The sequence below is a fragment of the Ascaphus truei genome, chromosome 2 (genome assembly GCF_040206685.1).
Source record: "Ascaphus truei isolate aAscTru1 chromosome 2, aAscTru1.hap1, whole genome shotgun sequence".
NCBI lineage: Eukaryota > Metazoa > Chordata > Amphibia > Anura > Ascaphidae > Ascaphus > Ascaphus truei.
Window position 1 is genome coordinate 474,058,389 of NC_134484.1, and position 14,747 is coordinate 474,073,135.

The 14,747-nt window shown below is 49.9% G+C and overlaps 1 protein-coding gene across 1 annotated transcript in view; it reads left to right on the plus strand.

The window, feature by feature from the left end:
• The first annotated feature begins 14,125 nt into the window (after nucleotides 1–14,125).
• Nucleotides 14,126–14,747, plus strand: part of LOC142488380 (uncharacterized) — a 47,894-nt gene continuing 47,272 nt past the window's right edge. The window contains exon 1 of the mRNA XM_075588851.1: nucleotides 14,126–14,476. The gene's annotated coding sequence lies outside the window, so the exon portion shown is untranslated. The remainder of the gene's footprint in view (nucleotides 14,477–14,747) is intronic.

Consider the following 14,747-nt stretch of genomic DNA (forward strand, 5'->3'; position numbering starts at 1 on the left):
CACTGCTCCACGTGGGCGCGCGCGCGCACGCCAGGACTTCTCTTCTAATCTCGGGCCAGCGGCTTCACTCGGTCACGCGCCCGCAAACCCCGCTATACGGAGGCATGACCACACGGCGCCGCTCCAACCCCTTAAAGGCACAGCACCTCAAAACATTGCTGCAATCAAATGCTGTCAGACTACTGGGCTTTATGGCTCCTCCCCTGGGACTCATTCTGGACCTATCCCTGCGGTAGCCTGGCCCTTCCACACCCCCCCACCTTGCTGCACTGCTATTGGACCCTCTCTCCTATATATACCTGGCAGAATCACTGACTCGTTGGCTGAGCATAGAACCAGTTGTTCCCATCATTCTCTGCCTCCCTAGTTCACTTTGCAGACTTCCTCGTGAACCGAACCGGTTTCCGCTACGTCTTCCTGTACCTCTGGCAACCTGAACTCGGCATACGGCTACACGACTCTCCGCACCTCTGGCATCCCGATCCTGGCTTACGGTAAATGACAACGTCCCTCTCTCTAACCCCGGACTTGGCAAACGGCCTTACTACCAACCGTACCTCTCCTACCCCGATCCGGAACCCCAGACCAATCTACTCTCAAGACGTGCCCATGTGGCTGTGGGTGGCGTTCTAACCTTTCCCACCTCAGCACCGCGGTCCCGTCTCGTTTGTGGTGAGCACATCCTTACATTATGCTCAGCCCACCAAACATGGACCCCGCTGAGGTGGAGCGGACTTTAAATGCCCATACTGCTCTTTTTACCAGATTAGAGACTTATCTGGACCAATCTGATAAACGGATGGATACCATACAGCAAAGCGTCCACGCCCTTACTCTTCAAGTTCGAGCCCTCACTCGGCAATCTCCACTCGTGGCACCCTCTGCACCGGCGAATCCTTTCCCGACACCTCCGTTCACTCCGGAACCACGTATTCCACCTCCCAAACACTACGCGGGGGATCCCCAAGGATGCCGGGGTTTCATTAACCAATGTCTCGTTCAATTTCGTCTCTCTCCCTCTCGCTTTGTGTCTTCTGTCTCCAGGGTTGGCTACATCTACTCCCTTCTCACCGACCAGGCACTGGCATGGGCCTCTCCCATCTGGGAACAACAGGGTGCTCTCACACAGGACATCGATCTCTTCATCGAGGAATTCCGAAGCGTTTTCGATACCCCAGCACGGAAGTTAACGGCAGCTTCTGCTCTCCACCACATTACTAAGGGAGATCGTTCGGTTGCCGTGTATGCTGTGGAGTTCCGCACTCTTGCTGCTGAGACGGGTTGGAACAATGAGGCTCTATCTTCTGCGTTCTGGCAAGGTCTGTCTGAAACTCTAAAGGATGAGCTCGCCGCACGAGATCGCCCTACTAACCTGGAGGAGTTAATCGCTCTGGCTATCCGTGTGGATCAGCGCCTACTGGAGCGGAAATACGAACGTTCTCATTACCGTCAACGGGTTCCAAGAAGTCTTGCTCCCACCTTCGTGGCTCCGTCACCTTCTTCCGGGGACATTCCTGAACCAATGCAGTTGGGGGGTAACAGGCTGTCTTCTGCTGAGAAGCAACGTCGGCGCACGGCCGGACTTTGTATGTACTGTGGCAATTCCACTCACGCTTTACCCCAGTGTCCCCACAGACCGGGAAACGCCAGCTCCCAATGAGATCCCGGAGAGTTTCGTTGGGAATTCTGACACTTTCTCCCATCGTCCAAAACATCCTTCCTACCAGGATAGTCTTGCCTATAATACTGTCTGGAGAGGGGTTTCACACCCGGGCACGGGCGTTCATTGATTCCGGTTCTGCAGGTAATTTCATTGATGAGACTTTTGCTAGACAGAACAATATTCCATTTATCAACAGGAGGACGCCTGTAGGTCTGGAGGCCATTGACGGTCGACCTCTAAAGCCGGCATTCATCACACTACAGACGGTACCTCTTCTACTGCAGTTCGTCGACGTCCATATGGAGATCATTACTCTCAATGTAATCCACACTCCCTCTGCTGAGTTGATTTTGGGTCTTCCTTGGCTTCAACTTCATAATCCTCGCATCGACTGGACGGATCGGGAACCTGTGCAGTGGGCTCCTTCTTGTGCCAAGACATGTACCAGGGTTTTCCAGAAGATTGGTGGAGTGTCTACCATATCAGAGAAGATCAACTCCTTACCTTCTGTGTACTGGGAATTCCGTGACGTATTCGACAAAGCACGTTCCGAGGTACTACCGCCGCACCGTTCTTTTGATTGTCCCATTGACTTACTTCCTGGAGCACCTCTTCCCAGGGGAAGATCCTATCCTCTCTCTCTCCCAGAGACAAAGGCCGTGAACATTTATATTGCCGAGAACTTAGAAAGGGGTTTCATCAGAAAATCTTCCTCCCCCGTCGGAGCAGGCTTCTTCTTCGTCAAGAAGAAGGACGGTTCTCTCCGTCCATGCATCGACTACTGGGGTTTGAATAATATCATACGCAAAAATCGATACCCTCTGCCTTTGATTCCGGAACTCTTCGACCGCCTCCAGGGAGCAACTATCTTTTCTAAACTGGATCTGAGAGGTGCCTACAATTTAGTAAGGATACGAGAGGGGGACGAGTGGAAGACTGCTTTTAACACCCATGACGGCCACTACGAATACCTGGTTATGCCATTCGGTTTGTGCAACGCACCAGCAGTTTTCCAGGATTTTGTCAACGAGATTTTTCGGGACATTCTTAACACATTTCTTATTGTTTACTTAGATGACATCCTCATCTTTTCTAAATCCGTTCAAGAACAAATCAACCATGTTCAACAAGTGCTGTTACGTCTTCGGGAGAACCATCTATTTGCGAAATTGGAGAAATGTCAGTTCCACCTCAAATCGGTGGGGTTTTTGGGATACGTTATCTCTGACTCCGGTTTCAACATGGATCCAGAGAAACTTAAGGCTATTTTGGACTGGCCTCGTCCGACCACTCTCAAAGCCGTGCAACGCTTTCTGGGTTTTGCAAACTATTATCGACGTTTCATCCGCAATTTTTCCTCTACAGTATCTCCCATAACGGCTCTCACTAAGAAAGGTGTAGATCCTTCATCATGGTCTGAAACCGCCATACGGGCATTTGATCTGCTAAAAAAGGCTTTTGTGTCTGCTCCCATCCTCACCCACCCGGATCCTAAACTTCCATTTACCTTGGAGGTAGATGCCTCGGACATCGGGGCTGGGGCCGTCTTGTCCCAGAGGACATCTCCTTTAGCCAAACTGCATCCATGTGCCTTCTTTTCGAAGAAATTTTCGGCCGCAGAACGGAATTATGATGTCGGGAACCGGGAGCTTTTGGCGATCAAGTTGGCACTAGAAGAGTGGAGACACTTTTTAGAAGGTACTGAGACACGCATAACCATTCTTACAGACCATAAGAACCTTCTCTACTTAGAAGGGGCACGTCGTTTGAACTCTCGACAAGCCCGCTGGGCATTATTTTTTTCTCGATTTAATTTTCTCATCTCCTTCATCCCTGGCTCCAAGAATCTAAAGGCGGATGCTCTGTCTCGACAGTTCCTTGCTGAAGACAAGTCTGAAGAGCAGCTAGAGACAATTATTCCCTCTAGATGTATCCTGTCCGCCAACTTGTTTGATATTATGGGCAAGATTCAATCTGAGCAATCACAGATTCCTATGGGGTTCAAGGTTCCGGAGGGAAGACTCTACACGGCACCTCAACACCGCAAAAGGGTTCTCGAGTGGTGCCATTCCTCTAAGTCTGCAGGACATCCAGGGATACGGAAAACCAACGACCTTGTTCAACGTACCTTCTGGTGGCCTGAGAGGGCTAAGGATGTGGAGGAGTTCGTCAAAGCATGTGGCACGTGTGCTCGCAACAAAGTACCCCGGGTTAGACCTGCAGGTCTTCTTCTTCCCTTACCCATTCCAGACCGTCCTTGGAACCATATTTCTATGGATTTCATTGTGGAGCTTCCAGACTCCAAAGGAAAGAATACCATCCTTGTGGTAATTGATCGTTTTTCCAAACAGACTCACCTGGTGCCCTTGAGGGGTCTTCCAAATTCCTCCAGGCTTGCGGACATTTTTATCCAGGAGATTTTTCGTCTTCACGGAGTACCTGCAACCATCGTCTCTGATCGTGGGTCCCAGTTTGTGTCAAGATTTTGGAGAGCCTTTTCTCGGATGGGTATTTCACTTCATTTTTCCTCGGGTTACCACCCACAGACCAATGGGCAGACGGAGAGGGCCAACCAAAACCTGGAACAATACCTTTGGTGTTTCATAACCGAGACACAGGATGATTGGGTGGATCTACTTCCTTGGGCTGAGTTTGCTCTTAACTCCCTTCGCAATGACTCCACTCAAGAATCTCCCTTCTTCATAAATTGTGGCTTTCACCCTTCCCGCCTACCCTTCTCTCCTCTACCCTCAGGAGTACCAGCAGTTGATAAGCGCATCTCCCGCTTGAAGGACTTATGGACAAGGACTCAGGAGAACTTAAGGGTGGCTACTGGGAGACAGAAACTTCAGGCAGATCGTCTTCGACGCCCGGTTCCGGAATTCGTCCCAGGAGACAGTGTTTGGCTTTCTTCCAGGAACATCCGACTAAAGGTTCCTACCATGAAGCTTGCACCTAAGTTCCTCGGTCCCTTTCCTGTGGTCAAGAGGATTAATCCTGTGGCTTATCGTTTGCGTCTTCCACCCTCGATGAAGATTCCTTCAGTCTTTCATGTTTCTTTACTTAAACCTGCATTCCGGAGTTCTCGCTTTTCTAAATCCACGGCATCTCCACTTCCTCTTCTGGTCCAAGGTCAACAGGAGTATGAGGTTCAGTTTATTCTGGATTCTAGGATCTCCAGAGGAGGGGTACAATACTTGGTCCACTGGAGGGGGTTTGGACCTGCGGAACGTTCCTGGATTCCCCACCGGGATCTCCACACGCCTCGTCTCGTCCAGGCTTTCCATCGCAAGCATCCCTCCAAGCCATGTTATGGACGCCCGGAGGTCGCCCCTGAAGGGGGTGGTACTGTGAGGGTTTGGGAGTCACGCCGTCCTCGGCGTGTTCCTCACTTACCTACAGCTCCGACGGAGATCCCGCACGCACGTACGCCAAGACTCCTCTTCTAATCTCGGGCCGGCGGCTTCACTTGGTCACGCGCCCGCAAACCCCGCTATATGGAGGCATGGCCACACGGCGCCGCTCCAACCCCTTAAAGGCACAGCACCTCAAAACATTGCTGCAATCAAATGCAGTCAGACTACTGGGCTTTATGGGTCCTCCCCTGGGACTCATTCTGGACCTATCCCTGCGGTAGCCTGGCCCTTCCACACACCCCCACCTTGCTGCACTGCTATTGGACCCTCTCTCCTATATATACCTGGCAGAATCACTGACTCGTTGGCTGAGCATAGAACCAGTTGTTCCCATCATTCTCTGCCTCCCTAGTTCTCTTTGCAGACTTCCTCGTGAACCGAACCGGTTTCCGCTACGTCTTCCTGTACCTCTGGCAACCTGAACTCGGCATACGGCTACACGACTCTCCGCACCTCTGGCATCCCGATCCTGGCTTACGGTAAACGACAACGTCCCTCTCTCTAACCCCGGACTTGGCAAACGGCCTTACTACCAACCGTACCTCTCCTACCCCGATCCGGAACCCCAGACCAATCTACTCTCAAGACATGCCCACGTGGCTGTGGGTGGCGTTCTAACCTTTCCCACCTCAGCACCGCGGTCCCGTCTCGTTTGTGGTGAGCACATCCTTACACTGCCACACACCTCTGGAATGCTCTTCCCCTCAATATCCGACTAGTACCCTCTCTATCCACCTTTAAGACCCACCTTAAAACACACCTGCTTAAGTAAGCATATGAGTAGCTCCATGGCTGATAATTAACACCTCTTACATTAACCTTGGCCCCTTGCAGACGCACTTACCAGAACGCCCTTCCACTGTCTCTGTACGTTCTACCTACCAACAAATTAGATTGTAAGCTCTTCGGAGCAAGGACTCCTTTTCCTAAATGTCACTTTTATGTCTGAAGCACTTCACCCCTTTATGTGTTATTTATATGATTGTCACGTATATTACTGCTGTGAAGTGCTATGTACATTAATGACACTATATACATAAATACATACATACTTATTTCTTTTATATTTGTTAACCAAGGGCTGGTGAGTGTGCTTTTCTAAAAATGTTTTAAAGTCTGCCCATTTATCTTCCACATTTTTCCCTGCAAAAATATCATCCCAATGTATTACTTGTAGATTATTCCTCAATTTATTAAAATCTGCCTTGCCAAAATGTAAAGTTTTGTTGAACCCCAGCAATCTGTTTTTTTTTGGTAATTTATTTAAAATGAGACCATGTTATGATCACTGTTACCCAAATGTTCCCAGACTTTAATATTTGTTATTACTTCTACATTGTTTGATATTACCAAACCTGGGATTGCCCCTCTCCTGGTTGGTTTCTCAAATATTTGGGCCATGTAATTTGTTTCATTTTGTTATAATGCTCATTGCCTCAGTCTATGTCTGGATAATTAAAATCCCCCATTATGCAAACATGACTCAGTTTTGATGCCTTCTCCATTTGCAAAAGTATTTTAGCTTCCTCAATCTCATTGATATTTGGTGGTTTATAGCATATCCCTACAAACATTTTCTTTATACTTTTACCTCCACTGCTAATTTCTATCCACAAGGTCTCTACATTTTCATCATTCCCTTCATAGACATCATCCCTTATTCTAGGTTTTAGATCCGGTTTGACATATAGACATACTCCACCTCCTCTTCTATTTGCTCGATCCTTCCGAAAAAGGGAATAACCCTCTAAATTAACTGCCCAGTCATGAGTTTCATCCCCCCATGTTTCAGTAATGCCTATGATATCATACTGCTCCCTTGCAGCTAATAATTCAAGCTCCCCATTTAATCTGTCAGGTTTCTTGCATTAGCAAGCATGCATTTATATTCCAGTCTGTACTATTATCTTATCTGCTCCTACCTTCTACTCCAATTGGATTTAGTCTTTAGAAGTTTTCTAGTATCTATTTAATATGGGTGTCTCGCTGCTTCCAAACTCCCACTCCTGCTCCCCCCCCCATTCTACCTCCATGACCCATAGCTATTTTCTCATACCTATCTGTTCTGTCTAGTTCATTATCTGTTTCTTGTCTCTCCCCCCTTTCCTAGTTTAAAATCTCCTCCAAACTATTTAACACCCCACCCACCCCTCTAGCACCCTACACCACTTTCTTAGCCATACATTAACCTCTCTAAGCTCCAACTATCTCCCTATTTACATGTAGCCAGGTCCCCCTTTGCGCGTCTGGACTCCCCTCCCTGTACCCACCTCCGCGGCGGTCGGGAGTACTGCGGCCGGTTGCGGAGTCGCGAAGGTGCGGGCGCGTGTGCGCGCCTTCCGGTGTGCGTGCAGCGGGTGTCGGTACTGCAGGGGACAGCCGGTGGTTGCGCAGGGTGTGCGCATCGTCGGAGACTCCCGGCGGCTCCCGTGTAGGGCGCCACCATCTTGCGCGAGTTCGCGCATGCGCAGTTGGAGCTCCAGCGGCCATTACCAGTTGCGCATGCGCCAGTACAAGCGCGCGAAGGACTAGCCTACCAGGGAAGGCTCTTGGAAGGGACTACAAGTCCCATGAGCCTCAGGAGCGCCCCACATGATGCCAGGGAGCCTATAGGGCTGGATAAATTCCCTGCTTGCTGGGATTGATAGATTTTCACGCAAAGCCACGTCAGTCAGGACCAGGAAGTCCTCCTCTCGGCCCAATCAGCTTCCCCAGGCGGCAACCCACCCTCAGACTTCCGGACTGAAGGGGTTCCCCGAGTAGAAGATGGGCAATTGTCCCGAAGACCAGCGGTACTGGTAAAGGACAAAGGGGCCTTGCAAGTGTCCAAGTCCCGAACAAGTACGTCCCTGGGGCCCGACACTAAAGTAATACTCAGTATTGACTGAGCAGCAATGGGCTTTGGCCTGGATAGGGAATATGACACATAATCTTTGTACAATGCCCAACCCGCAGTGGTAGATACATCCCTGTGTCTCAAAGATGAGGCATCTTTGCAAGTCAATTTCAGGCTAGTGTGACAACGTACCTTCTGTACCTTTTGTCCAGGGATCAGCACTTTCACACAGCCTTCCAGGTAGAGGAGACAGTCTTCTGACACAGAGGTGAAAAGCCTTGGCCTGTTTATTTTGCCATACAAAAGTCTTTGCTTTTCCTCAGCATCAGACATCTTTTCAGTACACACCTCTCTTGAGAGTAAAACAGCCCTGTCTTGCTCTGTTCAGAGCAGACTTTTAATCATCTCCCTGCTCAATCAACTGCTGCAGTCCTGTGAAAGCAGGGAGAGCTAGAAGTCCCGGTCTGGATTCCCCTTGGTAAATCTCCAAACCGTGGAGTGGAGCAGAAACCCTGCACTAATTGAGGGCCGTAATATCCCCTTTTCACTACCGTTCCCTCATACCTGTCACACTAGCTCTGTGTTCACTCAGAGCGAATGAACGATAAGGGAGTAACAGAAAGAACAGTAGCAGTACTCACCGGAACAGGGATCGACAGCTTCTCATCCGCCCCAGCGGTTGCTATCTGCAGGATGTCATCTTCGGCAATTGGTACAGGATCCTGGAGCTGGTCCAGATCCTCCCCTGGCAGAACGTTGACATCCGGGCGTTGCGTAGAGGTGGGTACTTTGTCTTGATCGATATCCGCAACGTGGACATCGACACCGGAAGACACCTCCATCAGCACCGGAGAATCCCTGGATAGGCCTTGGGACACCTCCACGAGGGGTAGGCTCATCTGCCTCTCGGGTCTCACGGTTGCAGTCATCTGTACGGGACTCCGCTGCTGTGCAAAGTTGCTGGCACCACTCGGCTCATCTCCAGTCTCGTCTGGCAGAATCATCAGTGGCTGAAACACCATCGAAGAGCGGAGGCTGCTGGTGCAGGAAGAAGGTAGGGACACATCCGCAAGGGAAAGGCACCGGATCATTTCTGAGATATCAGCAGCGATCTGCAAGGCCGGTCCCGGCTCATGCGCCTCTGAGAACAACGCTGCCTCCTCACCCAGGGCAGTCACCGTACCCAACATCTCTTGGGCTGGCTCCGATTCATCGACCATCTCTGGTTCCTCTGCAGGGACCGTGTCTGGAACCGTCTCAGTGTTACATAGTTACATAGTTACATAGTAGATGAGGTTGAAAAAAGACGTAGGTCCATCAAGTTCAACCTATGCTAAATTTAGACAACAGATACTTTATCCTATATCTATACTTACTTATTGATCCAGAGCAAGGCAAACAAAAAGCCCCATTAAGGGGAAAAATTAATTCCTTCCTGACTCCAAGAATGGCAATCGGATTAATCCCTGGTTCAACATCCTTCCCATGTATACTTATTTGGTATATCCCTGTATACCTTTCCCATCTAAAAAGATGTCCAACCTTTTTTTGAACAAATCTATTGTATCTGCCATCACAGTCTCCATGGGTAATGAATTCCACATTTTAACTGCCCTTACTGTAAAGAACCCTTTCCTCCAACCTTAAGGGATGGCCCCGAGTCCTTTGTACTGCCCGTGGGATGAATAGTTCTTTTGAAAGCTCCATGTATTGTCCCGAATATATTTGTATATAGTTATCATATCCCTTCTTAGACGCCTCTTTTCTAATGTAAATAAATTTAATTTAGCTAGCCTCTCCTCATAAGTTAGATTGTCCATCCCCTTTATTAATTTGGTGGCTCTTCTCTGCACTCTCTCTAGTTCCATAATGTCTTTTCTTAGGATTGGTGTCCAAAATTGTACTCCATATTCAAGGTGTGGTCTTACTAGTGCTTTGTAAAGGGGCATAGTTATGTTTACTTCCCTTCCATCCATTGCCCGTTTGATGCAAGATAAGATCTTGTTTGCCTTTGCAGCTACTGCATGACATTGGGCACTATTGCTAAGCCTGCAGTCTACAAGCACTCCTAAATCCTTCTCCATCAAGGATTCTCCCAATATATCTCCATTTAATTTGTAAGTCGTCTTTTTATTCTTGTATCCCAAATGCATAACCTTACATTTATCTGTATAAAACCTCATCTGCCATTTACCTGCCCACGTTTCCAGTCTCTCCAAGTCCTTCTGAAGAGAAATTACATCCTGCTCTGATTCTATTAACTTACACAATTTAGTATCATCAGCAAAGATGGAGACTTTGCTCTCGATCCCAACCTCAAGGTCATTAATAAACAAGTTAAAAAGCAGGGGTCCCAATACCGATCCCTGAGGTACTCCACTCACGACTTTAGCCCAATCTGAAAAAGTTCAATTTATGACAACCCTCTGTTGTCTGTCCTTTAACCAGTTTTCAATCCAGGTGCATATATAATTACTGAGTCCAATTTTCTTTATTTTGTACACCAACCTCTTGTGTGAAACCGTATCAAAAGCCTTTGCAAAATCTAAGTAGACTACATCAACTGCATTACCTTGGTCTAAATTCCTACTTACCTCCTCAAAGAAACAAATAAGGTTAGTTTGGCAAGATCTATCCTTCATAAATCCATGCTGACTATTACTAATAATTTTGTTTTCCATTAGGTATTCCTGAATATTATCCCGTATTAAACCTTCAAGTAGTTTCCCTACTATTGAAGTCAGGCTTACAGGTCTGTAATTTCCCGGTTGTGATCTAGCTCCCTTTTTAAATATAGGCACCACATCTGCTTTACGCCAATCTTGTGGTACTGAGCCGGTGGACATGGAGTCCTTGAATATTAAATATAATGGTTTGGCTATTACTGAGCTTAACTCCTTGAGAACTCTTGGATGTATGCCATCGGGGCCAGGTGCCTTATTTACTTAAATTTTTTCTCTGGTCATCGGGATACTCAAATCCCCTTGGGCTCCAGCTAGGGTGCACGGGCCCTCTGAAGCCTCCATTGTAGAGGTAGATTGTTGCTTGGTAGCAGCAATGTTGACCACCCAAGTATTGGGGTCGGTATTGGGGTCCTTCTCTGCAAATTCCATAGGCTGCGTCAGCGTAGGCCTCAGGAACGGTGCTCCGCATTTGGCACACTGAACTCCCCAGGCGAGTTCGCCACCTGGAAAGTCACATTTCGGACAGAGGCATCGCAGGTACCTCTTCCCTTCCACCTTTACCACCAGGAGTCTTCCCGGCAGACGATAGTGGAAGAATTCCATATTGCTGGACATATTCAGTGTTCGCTGAATACAAGGGCACAGGAGTAAAGGGTAGATCTTTTCACTCTCCAGGCTCCGAAGAACTGAGGGTGCGGTCCGCTGCATCCGGTACCTCCCTTATTCTTCAAAGTCCCCAGGCATTGGCTGTCGGACTGTCCCCTCCCTCTGGCGGAGATTAGAGGAGGGGCACCCGGCAGTGTTGACTGGGCGTGACTCTGGCTATTGGCTGAGCCAGTCACATCGCTTGGGTGGGGTTCCGGCTTTCGCGCCAAACCCTTGCAGAACTTTGCAAAAAGATCACGGGCAGCCCGTTTGCAAGCTGCACGTGCGCCATCTAGGCTTGGCGGGAGACACCATTTTAGCTCATGTAACTCACGTGGTGGATTCCCGGGCAAGGGAACCTCCATTTTGAGTACAGTCTTTTCACAGGCCACACAGTGACCGCTATTCCAGCAGGAATCCGTTCCTTGTGGTTCCTCACAGCACATAGATTAGCAGTCTACCAAGAGTAGGTTGTATCCCAGGCTAGCAAAGGTACCATAATCTGGTTACTGGCTAGTAGTTCTCTGGGCTGTCCCTGCAGTCCATTTACGCCACCCCTTTTGGCTGCCGGTATAGCAGATCCTTACCTCGGCTCCTGGGGACCACCCAGGCACACCCCCCTTCTAGGTATCCCGACTACCCGCCTCATGGTGACTTAGAACAGCAATAGCCTTTGTCTCCAGATCTATTCACCCTTTAGGGCCGTCTAGGTCGTGCTTTGCGAGATTTCTGTTCCTCCTGACTGCATCTAGCTTCCCTCGTTCAATTAGTACTTGCTCTGGAAGCGTATCTCATCACTTCCAGCTTTGTTGCGCTGTAAGCCAATCGAATATCGGGGCCATTACTGGATGTTGGTGCAGACCTGCTGGTAACAATAGGGCTGAGTCATCCGCGGTAACTTTAGGGACACAGAAACAGGCTTCTGGGGTCCATACCCCACGTAGTACATAGCAGTGCAGCGCCTCCATCTGCCGTAGGCTCCAGGAATATGGAGGCGATATCCCACGGTAGAACTGTAACTCTCCCCCCAATTAGATCACACACCAGGCAGGAGGTATATTGCAAAACAGGAATGGTTTATTACTACTCTTATTGCAGTAATACAGGTACTCAGCAGTCACCTGCCGGATCACAGTCTCTTCTCTTTCAATTATCACCGGAGATAGTCCCTGGACCATCACTACGGGCCTAGGGTACCCGCAGCCGCCCTAGCTCTTCCCCACCTTCCTAGCAAAGGCAGAGGTATAGTCACTCTACTCCTCCCTGGAGGGAAGAGCGTATGGGAAGGCCCCAATCTCAGGCTCCCAGGCGTGACCTGCCTTCCTCAGGGGGAAGGACAACACACTAACTTTAGGGTGGTCCTGCCCTTAAGTACAGCCAGAGGGCGGGCATCCTTTTGGCCCAGCCACAACAGGATACGCCACCCCCTGCTGTCACTCAAGCGCAGCACCAAAAGATGAAGGGAGAAACCCCATGATAACTACTGGCAGACCTGTGAATACCAGGGTTTTCTGCCAGCCCATTGGGTAGATTTAGTAGCCAGGGGTTACCCCGCTACATGTTACTGACATATTTATGGGATATCGCTTTGTAATGTTTGCAGGATCCCCCTTTCTATTCTCTCACAGAATTAGTACCGGGGTGTCCTTTGGAGCCTGAGATACTGGCCCCTGTAGTTACTGGCACTTCTGCCCCTGTTTGGGAAATCCATCTTATAATTTTGAGGCTGTATACTGGTAAATCTCAGGAACTGGGGGGTGTCTGGAGGTAAGAATAGCGCAGATCTGCTCCCCCAGTCTGTAAACAAATACATTGTGACAATAAGGGGGAATGCTGCTAAAATAGAACTAATTATACTACTTTAAATATGGCCGCCAGTGAGAAATTTCCTTGTTACTCAACTCAGGGAAATGTAAGAGAAGGTGTTACATGCCTGAGTGCTTTCCCTGCATTGCACATTACATGTATATAGTGTGAGTGAGAGTATAAATTAGTGCAGTGTATGTGTCTGCTGGGACCCCCCTGTGTGTGTCACTGTGTGTGTGTGTGTGTGTGTGTCACTGTGTGTGTGTGACTGTGCTCCTGTGTCACACACTGCGCTCTCTGCTGCTGGTATATACAGTAATTACAGGTCCAGTGCTGGTGACAGATGCAGGTCTCAGGGAGGGGAAGCCAGGAATCCTACAGATACAATGTGTCTAATGTATCAGCTCAGAACAAGGGAGGTGTGAGCATAGAAAGAAGATCACAGCTAGCAGGAGGGACACAAGAGGGAGGGGAGGACACAGCTAGCAGGAGGGACACAAGAGGGAGGGGAGGACACAGCTAGCAGGGGGAGGGACACAGCTAGCAGGGGGAGGGACACAGCTAGCAGGGGGAGGGACACAGCTAGCAGGGGGAGGGACACAGGAGGGGGAGACACAGCTAGCAGGGGGAGGGACACAGGAGGGGGAGACAGCTAGCAGGAGGGACACAGGAGGGAGGGGGAGGACACAGCTAGCAGGGGGGGGGACACAGGAGGGGGGGGGGACACAGGAGGGGGGGGGGACACAGGAGGGGGGGGGGACACGGGAGGGGGGGGGGACACGGGAGGGGGGGGGACACGGGGGGGGAGGGGACACGGGGGGGGGAGGGGACACGGGGGGGGGAGGGGACACAGGAGGGGGGGAGGGGACACAGGAGGGGGGGAGGGGACACAGGAGGGGCGGGGGGACACAGCTAGCAGGGGGAGGTACACAGGAGGGAGGGGAGGACACAGCTAGCAGGGAGAGGTACACAGGAGGGAGGGGAGGACACAGCTAGCAGGGGGAGGTACACAGGAGGGAGGGGAGGACACAGCTAGCAGGGGGAGGTACACAGGAGGGAGGGGAGGTACACAGGAGGGAGGGGAGGTACACAGGAGGGAGGGGAGGACACAGCTAGCAGGGAATATAATGTTGTGTCTCAAATTTGGAAGTGAGATCTCAATAGATTGAAACGTCACCTTCCCAGTAATCCCAGGTACAGACAGCGCTGCATTGCCATGTTGCAGATAAGGGTAGTGGGACTGTCCTCTTCTCCTACACAATAGGAAGCTTCAGACATTCATTAGCTGCTCACATCCCGGCTCCTGAGACCTGCAGTCTGGGCAAATAGCCACTAATGTACTGGGCAGCAGGGGACTGGGACCAGTGAGGGAGGAATACAGGGAGTAATCACAGGCCGGCAGGACTCGCTCACAAGCAGCAGCAAGGTAATCATCAGAATATATTAATATATCTGCTCTGATAGGCAGAGATTCCCCCTCCCAATTTTTTGTAATGATCTATATTATTCACACGTCTCCTGATCTCCTGTCTATTTACCCAAATTACCCCACTTCCCGCGGCCCCTCCCTGCCCTGCTGAGTTTATCCCCACAGTGGGATCTGCCTGTGTGTTTATCCCCACAGTGGGATCTGCCTGTGTGTTTATCCCCACAGTGGGATCTGCCTGTGTGTTTATCCCCACAGTGGGATCTGCCTG